Genomic DNA, 17,199 nt, shown 5'->3' with positions numbered 1-17,199 from the left:
TAACCCTTTTCTTTCCATTAGCGCTACACCCTGACCGTGATGAACTTTTATCTCCTCAAATAAGCTATGCTTTTCTCTGCCTCAGGGCCTTTCTATGGGCTGCTCTCTGAGCCTGGAATACTATCAAACAACCTAATACATCACTGTTTTCAGAAAGCCTTTCCTGGTCCACAGATCAGGCTTATTCATTCATAGTTACATTCCCACTGCAAGATGAGATGGTCCTCTGGGTCAGGGAGAGTGTCTCTTAGGTTTCTTCTGTTTTTCTCAGCCCCAAGCGTGTAGTCAACATTCAGTAAACTCTGTTGACTGACTAAATAAACAAAGCTCTGAGTTTCAGTCTTCCTCTTTTCTAAGATATTGGCAAATGCTAGACTCAAACGGATTACACAGGAGTTACTCTACCAGAATTTACTTAAGACTAAATTCCTAAAGACTGCATTGCAGCAACAGAAGCCAAGACAGTATTAGTGCTTTGCTCTATAGCAGAAAAGATTGGAGAAAATTAAGAGGTGACCTCTATGTTGACCAAAAGCATTGACTAGTGTAATTTAGCTTGGCATTAACATGGTAGTGGAACTTGTTCAGTAATTGAAATGAGCAGGGGAAGACTTGAGAACAACTATTCTGTTCACACAGTTGGTCAGCAGTCCATCTGGATCCAGAGCTCTGTCTTGCTGAACCCCTGATGAGCAGTGTTTATTTCTGGTGTGGAGTCTGTAGAATGGGTACCACTCCTTCTAGGCATTTCTTGCCTGTAGAGGCTTTGCCATCCTTCCTCACTCATGTAATCTACCGAACTTTGGTACACCCCTCCCCACAAAACTTAATGAGGCTCATCATGACTGACACTCTGTACTCATGACAAAGACAAAACCCCAATCAACCCTCCACTAATTCAAGTGATTTTATGAAGTCTATAAAACAGGACCTTAATTTCTGATTTTCTATTCACTCAGTGGTGAATGAAAATAGTATTTAATAGCTTAATAGAGTCTCATAAGTGGACCTTCTCCAGGTACCTTGCATAAGGCCACTTTGGGAGAAGAGGTAGACCACTGGCCCAATGGTCCTCAGCCATAAGGACTGTGTTATGGTTTGGGTGTCTCCCCACCCAAATCTCATGTTGAATTGTAGTTCCTATAGTCCCCACATATCTTGGGAGGGACCCAATGGGAGGTAATTGAATCATGGGGGTGGTTATCTCCATGCTGTTCTTGTGATAGTGCGTGAGTTCTAACAAGATTTGATGGCTTCATAAGGGGGTTTTCCCCACCTTCACCATGCACTTCTCCTTGCTGCCGCCATATGAAGAAGGATGTGTTTGCTTCCCTTTCTGCCATAATTGTAAGTTTCCTGAGGCCTCCCCAGCCATGCTGAACTGTGAGTCAATTAAACCTCTTTCCTTTATAAATTACCCAGTCTCAAGTATGTCTTTATTAGCAGCATGAAAATGGCCTAATACAGTAAACTGGTACTGGTAGAGTGAGGTGTTGCTGTAAGGATACCCAAAAATGTGGAAGCAACTTTGGAACTGGGTAACAGTCAGAGGTTGGAACAGTTTATTCCAACTGTTCCAAGAAGACAGGAAAACGTGAGAAAGTTTGGAACTTCCTGGAGACTTGGAGGGCTCAGAAGACAGGAAGATGTGGGAAAGTTTGGAACTTCCTAGAGACTTGTTGAATGGATTTGACCAAAATACTGATAACAATTTGGACAACAAAGTCCAGCTGAGGTAGTCTCAGATGGAGATGAGGAATTCGTTGGGAACTGGAGTAAAGGTCACTCTTGCTATGCAAAAAGACTGGTGGCATTTTGGTCTGGACCTGGAGATCTGTGGAACTTTGAACTTGAGAGACGATTTAGGGTATCTAGTGGAAGAAATTTCTAAGCAGCAAAGTGTACAAGAGGAAGCAAAGCATAAAAGTTTGGAAAATTTGCAGCCTGACAATGCGACAGAAAAGAAAACCCCATTTTCTGGGGAGAAATTCAAGCCAGCTGCAGAAATGTGCTTAAGTAACAAGGAGCCAAAAGTTAATCACCAAGAAATGGGAAAAATGTGTCCAGAGCCTGTCAGAGACCTTCATGGCAGCCCCTCCCATTACAGGCCTGGAGGCCTAGGAGGGAAAAATGGTTTCCTGGGTTGGCACCAGGGACCCCCTGCTCTATGCAGCCTCAGGACATGATGCCCTGTGTCCCAGCTGCTTCAGCTCCAGCCATGGCTAAAAGGAGCCAACATAGAGCTCAGGCTGTCACTTCAGAGGGTGCAAGCCCAAAGCCTTGGCAGCTTCCACATGGTGTTGAGCCTGTGGGTGCACAGAAATCAAGAATTGAGGTTTGGGAACCTCCGCCTAGATTTCAGAGGATGTATGGAAATGCCCAGATGTCCAGGCAGAAGTTTGTGGCAGTGGCAGACCCCTCAGGGAGATTGTCTGCCAGGGCAATGTGAAAGGGAAATGTGGGGTTGGATCCCTTACACAGAATTCCCACTGGGGCACTGCCTGGCGGAGCTGTGAGAAGATGGCCACCATCATGCAGACCCCAGAATGGTAGATCCACTGACAGCTTGCACCATGCACCTGGAAAAGCCACAGACACTCAACATCAGCCCACGAAAGCAGCTAAGAGAGGAGCTGTACCCTGCAAAGCCACAATGGTGGAGCTGCCCAAGGCCATTGGAGCCTACCTCTTGCATCAGCATGACATGGATGTGGGACAAGGAGTCAAAGGAGACCATTTTGGAACTTTAAGGTTTAATGACTGCCCTATTGGATTTTGGACTTGCATGGGGTCTGTGTCCTTTTGTTTTGGCCAATTTCTCCCATTTGGAATGGATGTATTTACCCAATCCCTGTACCCTCATTGTATATAGGAAATAACTAACTTGATTTTGATTTAACAGGCTTGTAGGTGGAAGGAACTTGCCTTGTTACAGATGAGACTTTGGACTTGGACTTTTGAGTTAATGCTGGAATGTGTTAAGACTTTGGGGGACTGTTGGAAGGGCATGATTGTGTTTTTGAAATGTGAGGACATGAGATTTTGGAGTGGTCAGAGGTGGAATGACACGGTTTGGCTGTGTCCCCACCCAAATCTCATCTTGAATTGTAGTTCCCATAATCCTCACATGTTGTGGGAGGAACCTGATGAGAGGTAACTGAATCACGGAGGCAGTTATCTCCATGCTGTTCTCTTGATAGTAAGTGAGTTATCATGAAATCTGATGGTTTTGTAACAGGCTTCGCTGCCACCCTTCACTCTGCACTTCTCCTTGTTGCCGCCATGTGAAGATGGACATATTTGCTTCCCCTTCTGCCATAATTGTACATTTCCTGAGGCCTCCCCAGCCATGCTGATCTGTGAGTCAGTTAAATCTCTTCCTTTTATAAATTACCCAGTCTCAAATATGTCTTTATTAGCAGCGTGAGAACGGACTAATACAGACTGCCAGGCAGTTGGTCCCTCTGCCCAGTCAGCCACAAAGGCAGAGACAGCACAGCATACAGAGCAGGAGGCTGAATTGGAGGCCGCCAGGACAGATTCTCAGAAGTCACCACCCTGCACTTTTCCTCATACCACCATGCCCGATGTGTCTGTTCCTGGCCGGCTGGCTCTGAGAGCCATTTCCTCTCCTTTCTCTGCAGTAAAGGACACTTGTAGACTCTATTTCCAAGTCCCCTGACGCAGCTGGCTTCTAGTTGGGTTTAGACAATGAAAGACAATGGCAGGAGATTGGAGCTCAAGAAAGGGAGCTACTAGTGCATTTTTCTCCTCTCTCTTCTCTGAATGATGCTCCCACACAGATTACCATAGTTCAGACATCCCTGATGAAAACAGTGCCAACGAATGTACACCTTTTAAGTGGAGGTGACTTAATGTCCCATGGGTAAACTTTTAATCAAAGGGAAATGTGACCATGTGGATATATTATTCCTCCTTTTTCTCTTAAATAGACAGTATAAAAACATTGTTAACGTTCTTTCTTCTAATAGTTCTGTAGTTTAAGGCAACCAACTAGATATTGCATCCTTACATTGGCCATTGTCTCTTCCCTGATCACTCTCTACTGATTCCTAATACAGAAGTATTAGCATGTAAGGTGTAATAGCACATAGGAGTAACCACATATAAGATCTCTGCCTCAAATGCTGCTTTCTTGGGAACCTGGGTGTGTTCGTTTCCTAGGGCTGGCATAACAAAGTACCACAAACTAAGTGGCTTAAAACAATAGAAATTTATTCTCTCACAATTCAGGAGGCCAGGAATCTGAAACAAAGCTGTCTTGAGGTTGATTCTTTCTGGGAGCTCTGAGGAAGAGTCTGTTTCATGCTTATTTTCTAGTTTATGGTAGTTGCTGGCAATCCTTGGTGTTCCTTGGATTGTAGCTGCATCCCTCCAAGCTCTGCCTCTGTTATCACACGGTGTTCTTCCCTGTTTAGCTCTGTGCCTCTGTATGTGGCCTTCGTATAAGGACACCAGTTGTTGGATTTAGAGCCGATCGTCATCTAGTATGACCTAATCTTAACTAATTACATCTGCAAAGACCCTGCTCGCAAATAAGGGTGACTTCTGAGGTTCCAGGTAGTCATGAATTTGCCAGGGGGAAGAGGACACTCTTCAAATCAGTAGACTGGGCTACAACATTTGGAGACAAGAGTGAAATTATGGGAACCCCTAGCAAGGAATGGCATCCCAGCTACAAAGGCTGCGGTTACTACCTGTGGTTAGTCAGGATGAGGTTCAAGTGGAAGGTAAGTCATTGGAATATGCAGAGTCTGGACTTTGATAACTGTAAGGATTGTGGAGTGGGTTAGCTTTCTTTAACTGTATTTGAAACATTGAAGGAAGAAAATGATAGGCTCAGAGTGGCCTACTGATGACACAAGGTACATTGTTAAAGCCAGAGCCTTTTTTACAGTTGTCAAGTAGACTCTCAACTCCTGAAGCAGCAGGGTGGATTGTGCTGGAAAATCAGGCCCAGGATCAAACTGTAGCATGACAGAGCTGAGTGCACAGCCTCCATAGATCCTCTGTGTCAAGGCCAAGGCAGTGATCAGAAGAAAATGGGACACTGAAACCTGGGATGGGGGTCCTTTAGATAACAGAGTCTGAGAACTTTGAATACCCAGCCTGGGGAAAGCAGTGCTATTCCCCTTGCCAGAGAAAAGCAATTTCACCTTCCATGGAGATCACACAAAAACATATCTGAGGCAGGCACTTCATAAAACAATGTTTGCTTTCCTCAATATCTTCCCTCATTACCTCCAGATTGATAACTAGGATAAGCCCAAGAGGAGGAGTGCTGAAATAAAATAGTTTGCTTGCTAAAAACTATTGTAGGACATCAACAATATAAATCAGTAGAAATTAGGGCAATGCATGTGAAAGAAAAATGTGAAGGTGTTGTATAAATGGAGACGAGGCAAAATATTAATGTATGATAGGGCACAATTTATTGACATGTTGATACTTATGATGCTTGAGACTCAAGTTCTGGCAAGAGCTTCTGGAGCAAATCTTAATAGCTGGTTGGGATGGCTCCTTGAATCTTGGGTATGATGGTCACTGTCTTAGTTCATTTTGTATTGCTATAACATAATACTACAGATTGGGTAGTTTATAAAGAAAAGAAATGAATGAATTCAAAAGAGCTCCAGAAGGCCAGGCGTGGTGGCTCATGCCTATAATCCCAGCACATTTGGAGGCCCAAGTTGGGTAGATTGCTGGAGGCCGGGAGTTCAAGACCAGCCTAGCCAAGATGGCAAAAACCCATCTGTACTAAAAATACAAAAATTAGCTGGGCATGGTGGCACATGCCTGTAATCCGAGCTTCTTGTGTGGCTGAGGCATGAGAATTGCTTGAACCCGGGAGGCAGAGCTTGCAGTGAACTGAGATTGTGCCACTGCACTCCAGCCTAGGTAATAGAGCAAGACTCCGTCTCAAAAAAAAAAATTGAACTCCAGACTGGGAGTTGAGAGACCTGGTCCCATCTAACTTGTGTGTAATTTTGTACAATTCACTTCCCCCACTGGACCTCAGTTTTCTTCTATGAAAAATCACAAAGGAGGATTTAGTTATGCCTCAATTCCTTTTCAGCTCTAGAAAGTAAAGAAAGGCCAATGGCAAGAGATTTTGCAATAATGAAACCTTAAAACAGGTGACTCTTCTATCTGTGGTTTGCTTTACTATAGAGAAATTTAAAATATGACTAAAAGAAAACATTCCTTTATGGTGTTCTCTAATCCCATGGGAAGTCTTTTATGAACAAGTAGTCCAAATGACTTAGTCTCATGCTATCTCCATGATGTTATCAAGCAGTTTTAATAGCAATAATGCCTCCCTTTATCTATATACATTCTTGAACAATTATTAAGTATTTGTGGGAGTTACAAAGGAGCCACAATGGTAGGTAGGCATGCAAACCTGGCAAATAGAGCCCAAGACAGCTCTCAGTCTCCAGGGAATGGTAGACAAGCCACCACAGAGACTCTGTGCTGTCTGTTCCCCTGAGCTGCAGAGAGCAGACAATGGACCTAAGGAGCCCTCAGGGGTAAAGATGACTCAAAACATATAGACCAGTGACCAGAGACACTAAGATGTGTTCACAGTCATTGCAAAGATGCCAGAACAATGACAGGCATCAGCAACCAGAAATCACAGTGGACCTACAGACAGCTCAGAGGTGCCAACACAAGCCAGAGGAAGACCCTGAAGTAGGCACTTTCATCCAGAGGTCATGAGGCAATGTAAGCTGCCCAGAAGTTACAGGTCACCTTGGAAAGGAAAGTGGGAAAGAATGACCCCTATAATTGGCAGAGGTGATCTATGATCTATGAAATGCTGAGAAAACCCTAAGTGAGTGAGTTTACTCAGGACTGGTAGATAAGCAATTAAATTATGCTGCAGAAAACTAAAGAAATGACAACTTTGTGGAAAGAAGCCATGTGTAAATGCAAATTAAGACATTTACATGTAAACTCTACATTATATGGTACACAGTTATTAAAATACTGAGTATTTCAAAATTAAAAAGAGTGAAACATGCACTGCTTTGAAAGAATGGAAAATGCACTGAATATTGCCACTTGGATTTACCAAAGGCCTTTGATCTCTATGCTAGAAAAATGCATAATAGAGCACACATCTCTCTCTTCCCACTCACTTGCCCACCTTAATGTACTCTCACCCCCACAATCCCAAGGTCACTGCTTTTTCTCAGGCCATCACTGTGTCTACCTAATTGGTCCTCCTCAAGAGATTTCTAACAGCTTCCCCTGATTCTCTCTCTTTTGTTATTAGAGTACTTTCTTAAAACATAAACATCATTTTCCTGCCTAAATCTTGCTGATGGCAGGAGACACAATAAATGAACTGAGTGGCATCTGACCAGTAGAATACAATACAACCTCCACAAATCCAACTTGAGAGGAATATTTCATGACATTGGAAAGTGTTCATCTCTTTTACACTGCTGGTGGGAGTGTAAATTAGTTTAACCATTATGGAAGACAATGCAATGTGGCAATTCCTCAAAGACCTAGAGGCAGAAATACCATTTGACCCAGCAATCCCATTACTGGGCATATACCCAAAAGAATATAAATCATTCTATTATAAAGATACATACACGTGTATGTTCATTGCAGCACAATTGCAAAGACATGCAATCAACCTAAATGCCCACCAATGATAGACTGGATAAAGAAAATATGGCATATATACACCATGAAAAACTACGTAGCCATTAAAAGGAATGAGATCATGTCCTTTGAAGGGATGTGAATGGAGCTGGAAGCCATTATCCTCAGCAAACTAATGCAGGGACAGAAAATCAAATACCACATATTCTCATTTATAAGTGGGAGCTGAGTGATGAGAACACATGGACACGTGGCAGGGAACAACACACAATGGGGCCTGTCAGAGGGTTCGGGGTGGGGAGAGGGCGAGCATCAGGAAGAATAGCTAATGGATGCTGGGCTTAATACCCAGGTGATGGGATGGCCTGTGCAGCAAACCACCATAGTACACATTTACCTATGTAACAAACCTGCACATCCTGCACACGTACCCCTGAACTTAAAATTGAGAAAAAAAAAAGTGTTCATGATGAATGGGACAAGTCAGATTACAAGTGAGTATGTACAGTAGGATTTCAATTTTAAATGTTGTAAGTACGTTTTAAAATATGTGTATGTACTGAAATAATGTTTTCGAAACACAGTAGGATTCTTGCATTTCTGTTTATTTGTCATGTCTGTAGTTAGCCTGAGTTGGGGATGGGGGTAGGCACCTAAGATTGGACCTATTGTAGCAGTGGTTCTCTAACTTTTTTTTTTTTAATCTCAGAACCTCTTCACAACTCTTGAAAATTGTTGAGGGCCTCAATAATTTCTAGTATTTTAACTACTGAGAGATATTTGCTTATGTGTATTATATCTATTAAAACTTACCACATTCACAATTAAAACTGAAAAAAATTTAAAATATTTATCAACATACCTAAAATAATAATAAATCAACTAAATTAACATAAATTACATATTTTGTGATATAATATTTTAACCCACAAAAAATGAGTAAGAAAAGAGTTATTGTTTATATTTTTGCAAATCTAATGTTTGACTTAATGGAAGACAACTGGATTCTCATCATATCAATGGAAGACAACTGGATTCTCATCATATCTGTTTATAGAATCCATTGTGATATGTTGTTTTGATTAAAGTATGGGGGAACAAATCTATTCTCACACAGCTTGGAACTGGAAAAAGAAGTATTTTAATAGCCTTTTCAGCTAATTGTGAATATTCTTCTTTGATGCTACACCAAAACTCAAAAAGCAATGTTTCTTAAATGCTAGTTACAATATGCAATTTGAAACCATATAACTGAATGTTTATACTATTACATTGAAGTCCATCTATCTCACACTCTGAAAGGATCTTTTATTCGTGCGTGATTTTGAATACAGTGCATTTATCGTTTGGGAGAATATTAGTTTTTCTGAGTTATGTAGATTTTCCAAATGTTGGCAGATTTTATATAACATCAAAAAATCACATCAGTTACCATCATCATAAATCTCATTTTTAAAAAAAAGTCTGTAATTATTGGGAAGCCATCAAGTTCATGGAGTTTTTCACACTTCTAAATTTTGGTTGAAAGCTCAAATTTTACTATTAGCAACAAATACTTTCAGTTGTTATCCTGGAAATGACAGGCTCACATCATTGATAAAATATCCACCACATATGCAAGTCTGAATAATCAGTATGTTTGTTTATTAGTATTGTTCTTTTAAGTAAAAATGATATTCCTTGGGGGGAAAAAGCTGCTAGTTCAGCTCACAACTCAAATAATGGCATAGGTGTCTTTCCTAAAACAACCATCATGCTTCAATATGAATCAGGAGTACTTCATTTGTACTTCACTTGCCACGCAGACTATAAAAAAAGATGAGTAATCAAAAGTTAAGATTTAATATAATTAATAATTGTATTGCTTTATGAAGGATGTTCTTAAGTGAAACTAGGAGGTTATTCATGTCTTGACTTTTTTTGTCTTTTGGGGTTTAGGGTGTCTGTGTGTATGTGTGTGTGTTTACTCTAAGTGTGTGGTGTTTAAGAATGCAATGACTTCTAGTAGAATTCAGTGTTACCACCTTGATTAGTCCTAAGGAGCCAGCAGTTTTGTCTACACCACTTTCGCATCATCAGCACAAGTGCCACACAGTAAAAAGGGGAAATAACTTCTCAGTCCTTTTTTGAAAATAGTTTTGATCTCATGGACCCCCTGAAAATGTCTCAGAGACTCCCAGGAATCTGTGAAGCAATAGAAACCACTATAGAAAGTAGTCATTAATTTGAATAAATTTATAAGACTAAAAAGACATGTGTTCAGTGTTACCAGTGGTTATCTCTGGGTAATGGAATTATGCATGGGTTTCTATATTTTCAGGCTTATCTGAATGTTATTAATTTTTTGTAGTAATCATTATTTTAATAATAAGAAAATGTGTGGTTATTTCCTGAAAATTACTGTTCACATTTCTGACCCTGGTTGAAAAATGCTCCTCTTCCTGCTGACTCTACTTCACCTCCTCATCTTCCTCTCCTGAAACCCCACCACCCAGTGACTCACTGCTTCCCATATGGAAAGCTCGCTCAGGGTTTTTGAAGAGTTCCAGGAAGATATGCACACTTAATAGTAAATGGAGAAATGACCTATATAGCAAAGGGTAGGTCGAAGCTCACAGAACAATTTGTATTCCCCCCAAAATATCTTCGCATAATAAAGGGGGCATTAGTCACTTTCACAAGCTTATCTGGTTAGCTAATATTTGAAAGAGCAAAATTACAGAATAATAAAAGATGAATTTAGCAACCTTTTTGAGCTGCACTGTTTAATACAGTTCCACTTAGCCATGTGTGGCTGCTGAGTACCTGAAATGGGGCTAGTGCAGCTGAGAAACTGAATTTTTAATTTTATTAATTTTAATGAGTTTAAAACTAAAAATTGCTACTCATTTCAATTATTAGAAAATTTTTAAGTATGTTTATGTATCTACTTTTTCAACCATAAATTTTATGACATCTGAATACAAATCAAGTATTTCCAGTGAAAACTTAGCATCCAAATGGAGAGATGTTGTAAACATAAATTATAAATTTCATACAGTAAGATTAAAAGTAAAGTATTTCACTTCTAATTTTTTATATTGATTATATATTAAAATGATAATATTTGAGACATTGATTAAACAAAATACAGCATTAAAATTAATTTTACCTGTTTGTCTTAACTTCTTAAATGTAGCAAGTAGAAAATTTTAATTACATATGTGATTCACAGTGTATTTCTGTTGGACAATGTTGCCTTCAAGTTTTATGTGGTAGAATTAGACCAAAAATAATTTTGTTTGCTATACTGAATATTTTCTACTTTTGACTGTTACTATAGATCTACTTAAAATTCTTCTAAATCTTAACTGGAAATAGTATTCTTCTTCTTCTCAAAGATTGTTTCTCATAAGTACTGTAACCCCTTAGCAACCTAACAAGGTATTTGTAGTGTGTGAAAAGATTAAATACTTATGACAAGTATGTACTTATGAGAGCTACCATTATGTTATTGCAATACAGCTGCAACTATGTCTCTTTAAATCTAGAAAGTTCTGTCTTTCTTTTAAAACCCAGGCTGGTGGAAAGTGGCTCCAGACATTGAGTACTTTTGTCTTAAAGCTAACAGTACTTTTATTTTCTATTTGCCATTATGACTTGGACCACTTTGTCTTGGCTCTGTGGCAAAGGATTGGACAATTCAAATTTTCCAGAGGTCCCTTTTCTTAATTCTTAACAAAGCCATAGCAAGTGCTTCTGTCTCTTACTCACTGCCATGGTTTTTGCCTTTCAATGAGAAAGTAAAACTGAGAATAGTTTCCAGAGCTTTCAGAACTTTTTCCATTGAAATGCAAACACCCCCCTGGCGCCTCTGAAAATTCTGAGAAATTGCTGGGTTTTGGCGATGTTTCCAGAAAACCTGGCTTTCTTCTGTTCATGGCTGGTTTAAGTTCTTCCCTTTCCAAGTACATTCGACTGAAGTCAGTGGTTGACTGTCTCTTGCAGGGCAAACTCCCAACTTGAACGCTAAACAAAGAGTAACTTTTTCATTCCAAATTTGGAATTGTTACCAGTAAACCTCTGAACCCTACCTTTGTTACATCTCCTCTCCAAATGTGATTTAGTTTCTCGACATGTACCCTTCTCCTTAACCCTGTCCATGACTTACCACAGCCCTGTAGGAAGCTTACATAATGACTAGGTACACACAAAAATCAGTGTGTATTGTAAAGATAATGGCAGACATTGTCTTGGATTCTCTAATGTAGCCATCCTAACTGGTCTAAAAATTATCCATCCGCATTTTAAAATATTTTATGCAACCCATGCTCTCTAACCCAAAGCATCAGTGTAACATATAATAAAGCCACCAATCTTTTCTATCTTCATTTCCTCAATAGGATAAGTAATCTGAGTGGGTAAACTAAGAAAGCAATTGCCAAGTGTTCAATTAACACATCACCAGATTCTGATCTTAGAATCAGCTCAGATATGTCTTCCTTACTTATTGTCTATAATACATAACCTTGATCCTGTAGTGCCAGCATACACTGGTAACCTGAAAGATGATGCATTCCCCACTGTTTCACATGAGCTCATCTTTTGGGGAGGAATCGTGTCCGGTTTTACTTTCGTTGTTCATAAATTAAACTCAGTGAATATTTATTTAATAACTATGTGACCTAAGAAAAAACTTATCTCATGGCTCCCAGCAAATTCATGCTCAGACAGAAAAGAAGCTCTATCTCATCTGGAGTGGAGCTAACGGTGGCTAACACATGTGGAAGAAGAGCAAGTGAAAACTAAGAAGGAATAAACTGTCCTCTATTACTTGCTCTGCAAATCTGGTAAATCATGTGCAATCTCCATACCCACAAAATATCATATATTCAAATATCATAATACACCCCAAATAAAAATTCTTATCAAAAATTAGAGTATAAAATTCAAGTTAAAAACACAACTGTCAGCTGGGCACAATGGCTCATGCCTGTAATCCTAGAACTTTGGGAGGACAAGGTGGGCAGAGCACCTGAGGTCAGGAGTTTGAGACCAGCCTGGCCAACATGGTGAAACCCCCATCTCTACTAAAAATATGAAAATTAGTCAGTGTGGTGGCACATACCTGTAATCCCAGCTACTTGAGAGGCTGAGGCAGGAGAATCGCTTGAACCCGGGAGATGAGATTGCAGTGAGCCAAGATCGTGCCACTGTATTCCAGCCTGGGCAACAGGGTGAGACACCATCTCAAAAAAAAAAAAAAAACAACCGTCTAATTTAGTAATAAACTTCTCTAAGACTCTGTTTCATCTTCTGAGAAGTAGAGTCTTACTATTATTTCAGTGATTCTACAAATCAGTCATGGGCCTTTACTTACTGAAGTCTTAAGTAAAGCTTTGCAAGCCTATGACCCAAAATAAAGTCAAAATATCAGTACTCATCTTTAACAATAAAATGTACATATACAGGTAATTGTGATTTTCTCAAAAAGGAAAACATTTTAAAAACCAGGTGGCAGAAGAGACTGAAATACAAAACAACTTTTAGCCATGAGACTATAACTACAGTTCACATCTAGACACTAAGAGGGCTCAGGCACAGTACTGGCCATGCAGTATATGCTCAAGACATTTTTCTCAAGTTATGTAAATATATTCTAGAGCACTCCCTGAGAACCAAAGTAGCAGTTCTGCAAAACTGCTGATCAGAGTACATCTTCTGGATGTTATGAGAAGAAGAAGAAAATGGCATCACCCATGTGAGCCATATTGACCTTGACCTTGTGACCAGGAAAGGCACTGTCTTGGACCTCTCCTCTCAGCCATATATCCCACTCTCCATTCCACTCCATGGCTGTCCAAGATGTATTTTTCTGAACATATTTTATACACTTTTGCAGCCTCCAGGAGATGAGATTTTTTGGGAGGGGCTCAAACTTGAGGCTGTAACTAAAGTTCTAGTATTAGTAGCAAGGTTCCTAAATAGGATTTTAAATAGCAATAAATTTAATAATCGAAAGTACTTTAAAACTGTAATTCACAAGGCAAAATTTGTTGATTGGAAACTCTCATTAGCACAATAGATTTCTCTTTTATTATGGACACATAAGATTTCTCTTTTATTATGGACACATACACACACACACACACACACACACACACACACACACACAGTCTTTCCATATTAAGCTAATAATACAGACATGAGGACTGGGGAGATGTGTGGAGGTTATCAATTATGAATGTTTGTATTCTAAGAAATGCAATGAACTTACTACTTATCACTAGAAGAAAAAAATGCATTTTTCTTACAGTTGAGGGATTGCTGAGAGAAGTATAACATATTAGTTAGAAAATAATTTAAAGTGGAAAATAAGATTTTGAGTAGGTGACATACATATGCAGAAAATGGAGATTCTTTAAAAGCAATTTGCTCAATCCTTAGAACTTTCCAAGCGACCAAATTTCCAAAGGAATCAGTACAATCACTTTACTGGGGAAAAGAATACTGGAAAGAGAATCTTCTCAGTTGAATCATAAATTCACTCAATTTTTACTACTCTGCCACCTGTCTCCTATTTAGATTGCCATTCTAGGATTCTAATGTATGGCACAGAACAGTACTGAGAGCCACAGTATCCAGGGTGGCAGAGGCAGGGAGACATAGGGAGAGAGCTAGGCTTAGCAGCACACTGCTTTAAATCAGCTCTTCTGTTACGTAGTAAACATCGAGATGTGTCAGTATGCAAAGAAACAAAATGAAAAATTGCTTTCAAAGGCCTCAGAATCGTCCTTGCTTTGAGGCATTGGAAAAAAGTTGATTTCAATAATTGAAAGAGAGTTTTGCAGTGCATGAACAATCAGCTCCCCAGAAGATCCTGTCTACACGGCTCACTGACTTCCACAATATCCGAGTTAAGATTGTTCTATACCCACAAACTAGCTAAGAACACTAAAATCTGTGTCTCCTTTTCCAGATTCCATTAAACATGTGAAATGTAAAAGTTAGTAATTGAAATGCCAGTTAAGATCTGGAAATGATTGCTTCCCAGATATGGCCATATTACCAAATGAAAAATTAGCCCAGTCTGGGTTGAAGTTTTTTCACTTGATAAAGGAAACACTGTCACAGACACCCATACTTTTCCACCACAGCACAGGTAGACAAATCATTTTGTTTAAAAATCTATTTTTTCAATTCTAAATAATGGAATTAAGTTCTCATTTATTTTTCTACCAGTGGAAGCCCAACTCAAAACAAAATTTTAAAATACTAAGTTTGATTTCACATCCCTAAAATCAGGAAGGGATGACCTTATTTATAACCCTGCTTCCAAACAAGGCCACGTGGAAAATATTCCACAACAGCCAAAATAATTCAATCAATTGTAATGACCTTTCAAGATGATCAGATCACTACATTTTATCTCAGTCATTCATTCTGGAATTGTCAAATCTTTTTGTTTGTTTCATTTTTAAAAATTTGTTTACCTTAAATGACAAGTAAAAATTGTATATATTTATAGTATACAGCATGATGTTTTGATATATTTATGTATTGTAGATTGGCAAAATTCAACTATTTAACAAAGCCCTATCTCAAATACTTATCATTTTTTTGTAAAAAGAACACTTAAAATCTACTTTCTTAGCAATTGGCCATTTCCATGTCTTCTTTGGAGAAATATCTACTCAGATCCTTTGCCCATTTGTAAATCAGGTTATTTGATTTCTTGTTATTGAGTCATTTGATTTCCTTATATATTTTGGATATTGACCACTTATCAGATGTATGGTTTGCAAATATTTTCTCTCATTCCATAGGTTGTCTCTTCATTCTATTGATTATTTCCTTGCTTGGGCAGAAGCTTTTTAGTTTGACATAATCCCATTTCTTTATTTTTGCTTTTGTTGTCTGTGCCTTTGGGGTCATATCCAAAAAATCACTGTCCAGATCAACATCATAGGGTTTTCCCTTAGATTTTCTTCTATAGTTTTACATTTTCGGGTCATACATTTAAGTCTTTAATCCATTTTGAGTTGATTTTTGTGTATGTTGTGAGATGAGGGTCCATTTTTATTCTTCCACATGTGGATATCCAGATTTTCCAGCACTGTTTGTTGAAGAGACTGTCCTTTTCTCATTAGGTAAGGAAAGTCTCATCTCTGGGCTGGGCAGGAGGCATGAGATCGTAACAGAATATGGGGAGTAATATCACCCCCCTCTCCTCCCCTGGATATTACAATCCATATTGCGGGGGGGTGGGCACCCCCCCACAATATGCGGAGTAATATCACCCCCATATCGTGGATATTACGATCCACATCGCAGTGGGGTGGACATTCCCCGCGATATGTGGAGTAATATCATCCCCATCTCGCTCCCTGGATATTGCAATCCACATCGCAGGGGGGTGGGCACCCCCCACGATATGGGGAGTAATATCACCCTCCTCTCTTCCCTTGGATATTACGATCCACGGTGGACCGACAGCTTGTTTACGATATTGTGAGTAATATCATCTTCCCTTCTTGAAATTACGAACTATTTCCAGACAGGTGTACACCCTCTGCAGTATTGGCAGTAATATCGTCCTCTCCCCACCCTTGATATTAAGAACAATGTCACAGGAGTGTTTTTACTCTCTGCGATATTAGGTGTCATATCATCCTCTCCCACCTTGAAATTAGGAACAATATCACTGGGTGCGTGTACACATTCTGTGATATTGAAAGTAATATCATCCTCTTCTATCCTGGATCATGGGAACAATATCACTAGAGGGTGTACACGTTCTGCGATATTGGGAGTAATATCATCCCCTCTGTCTTTGAATATTAAGGACAATCTCACAGGGGGTTGTACATTCCCTGAGAAATTGAGAATAATATTATCTTCTCCCCCCCGCTTATTAAAAAAAAAAATCACAGAGTGGCTGTACACCTCCTGCGATATGGGGAGTAATATCATCTTCTCCCCTTCTGGATATTAGGAACAATATCACACGGGGGTGTACACTTTCTGCGATGTTGGGAATAATATCAACCTCCCGGCCTTTGAATATTAAGAGCAGTATCACAGGGTGGATGTACACCCCCTGCGATATTGGGAGTAATATCAGCCTCTCTCCTCCATGGACATTAGGAACAATATCCCAGGGTGGGTGTACATCTGTGCTATGAGGGGAGTAATATCATCCTCTCCCTTCCTGGATATTAGGAACAATATCACAGGGTGGGTGTACACATCCTGCGATACTTTAAGTATTATCATCCTCTCCCCCTCCGGATACTAGGAACAATATCACAGAAGAAGTGTACACTCCCTGCGATATTGGCAGTGATATCATTCTCTTCTTTTGTGAATATTAGGAGTAATATCACCGGGTGGCTGGACACCCCCTGCTCTATTTGGAGTAATTTCATACTCTGACCCATGGATATTAGAATCAGTATCACAGGGCGGGTGTACACCTACTGCGATATTGAAACTAATATCATGCTCTCCCGCCCTGACTATTAGGAACAATATCACAGTTGGGTGTAGACCCCGTGAGGTATTAGAAATGATAATAGT

The 17,199-nt window shown here is 39.6% G+C and overlaps 1 long non-coding RNA gene across 2 annotated transcripts in view; it reads right to left on the bottom strand.

Moving 5' to 3' along the window:
* Nucleotides 1-12,748: 12,748 nt before the first annotated feature.
* Nucleotides 12,749-17,199, bottom strand: part of LOC109024007 (uncharacterized) — a 36,052-nt gene continuing 31,601 nt past the window's right edge. For both annotated transcript variants that reach the window (XR_008673574.1, XR_008673573.1), the window contains exon 3: nucleotides 12,749-12,869. This is a non-coding gene — a long non-coding RNA (uncharacterized lncRNA). The remainder of the gene's footprint in view (nucleotides 12,870-17,199) is intronic.

This window comes from Gorilla gorilla, chromosome 17 (assembly GCF_029281585.2).
Source record: "Gorilla gorilla gorilla isolate KB3781 chromosome 17, NHGRI_mGorGor1-v2.1_pri, whole genome shotgun sequence".
NCBI classification, from domain to species: Eukaryota; Metazoa; Chordata; class Mammalia; order Primates; family Hominidae; genus Gorilla; species Gorilla gorilla.
This window is presented reverse-complemented; position numbering and strand designations above follow the sequence as displayed.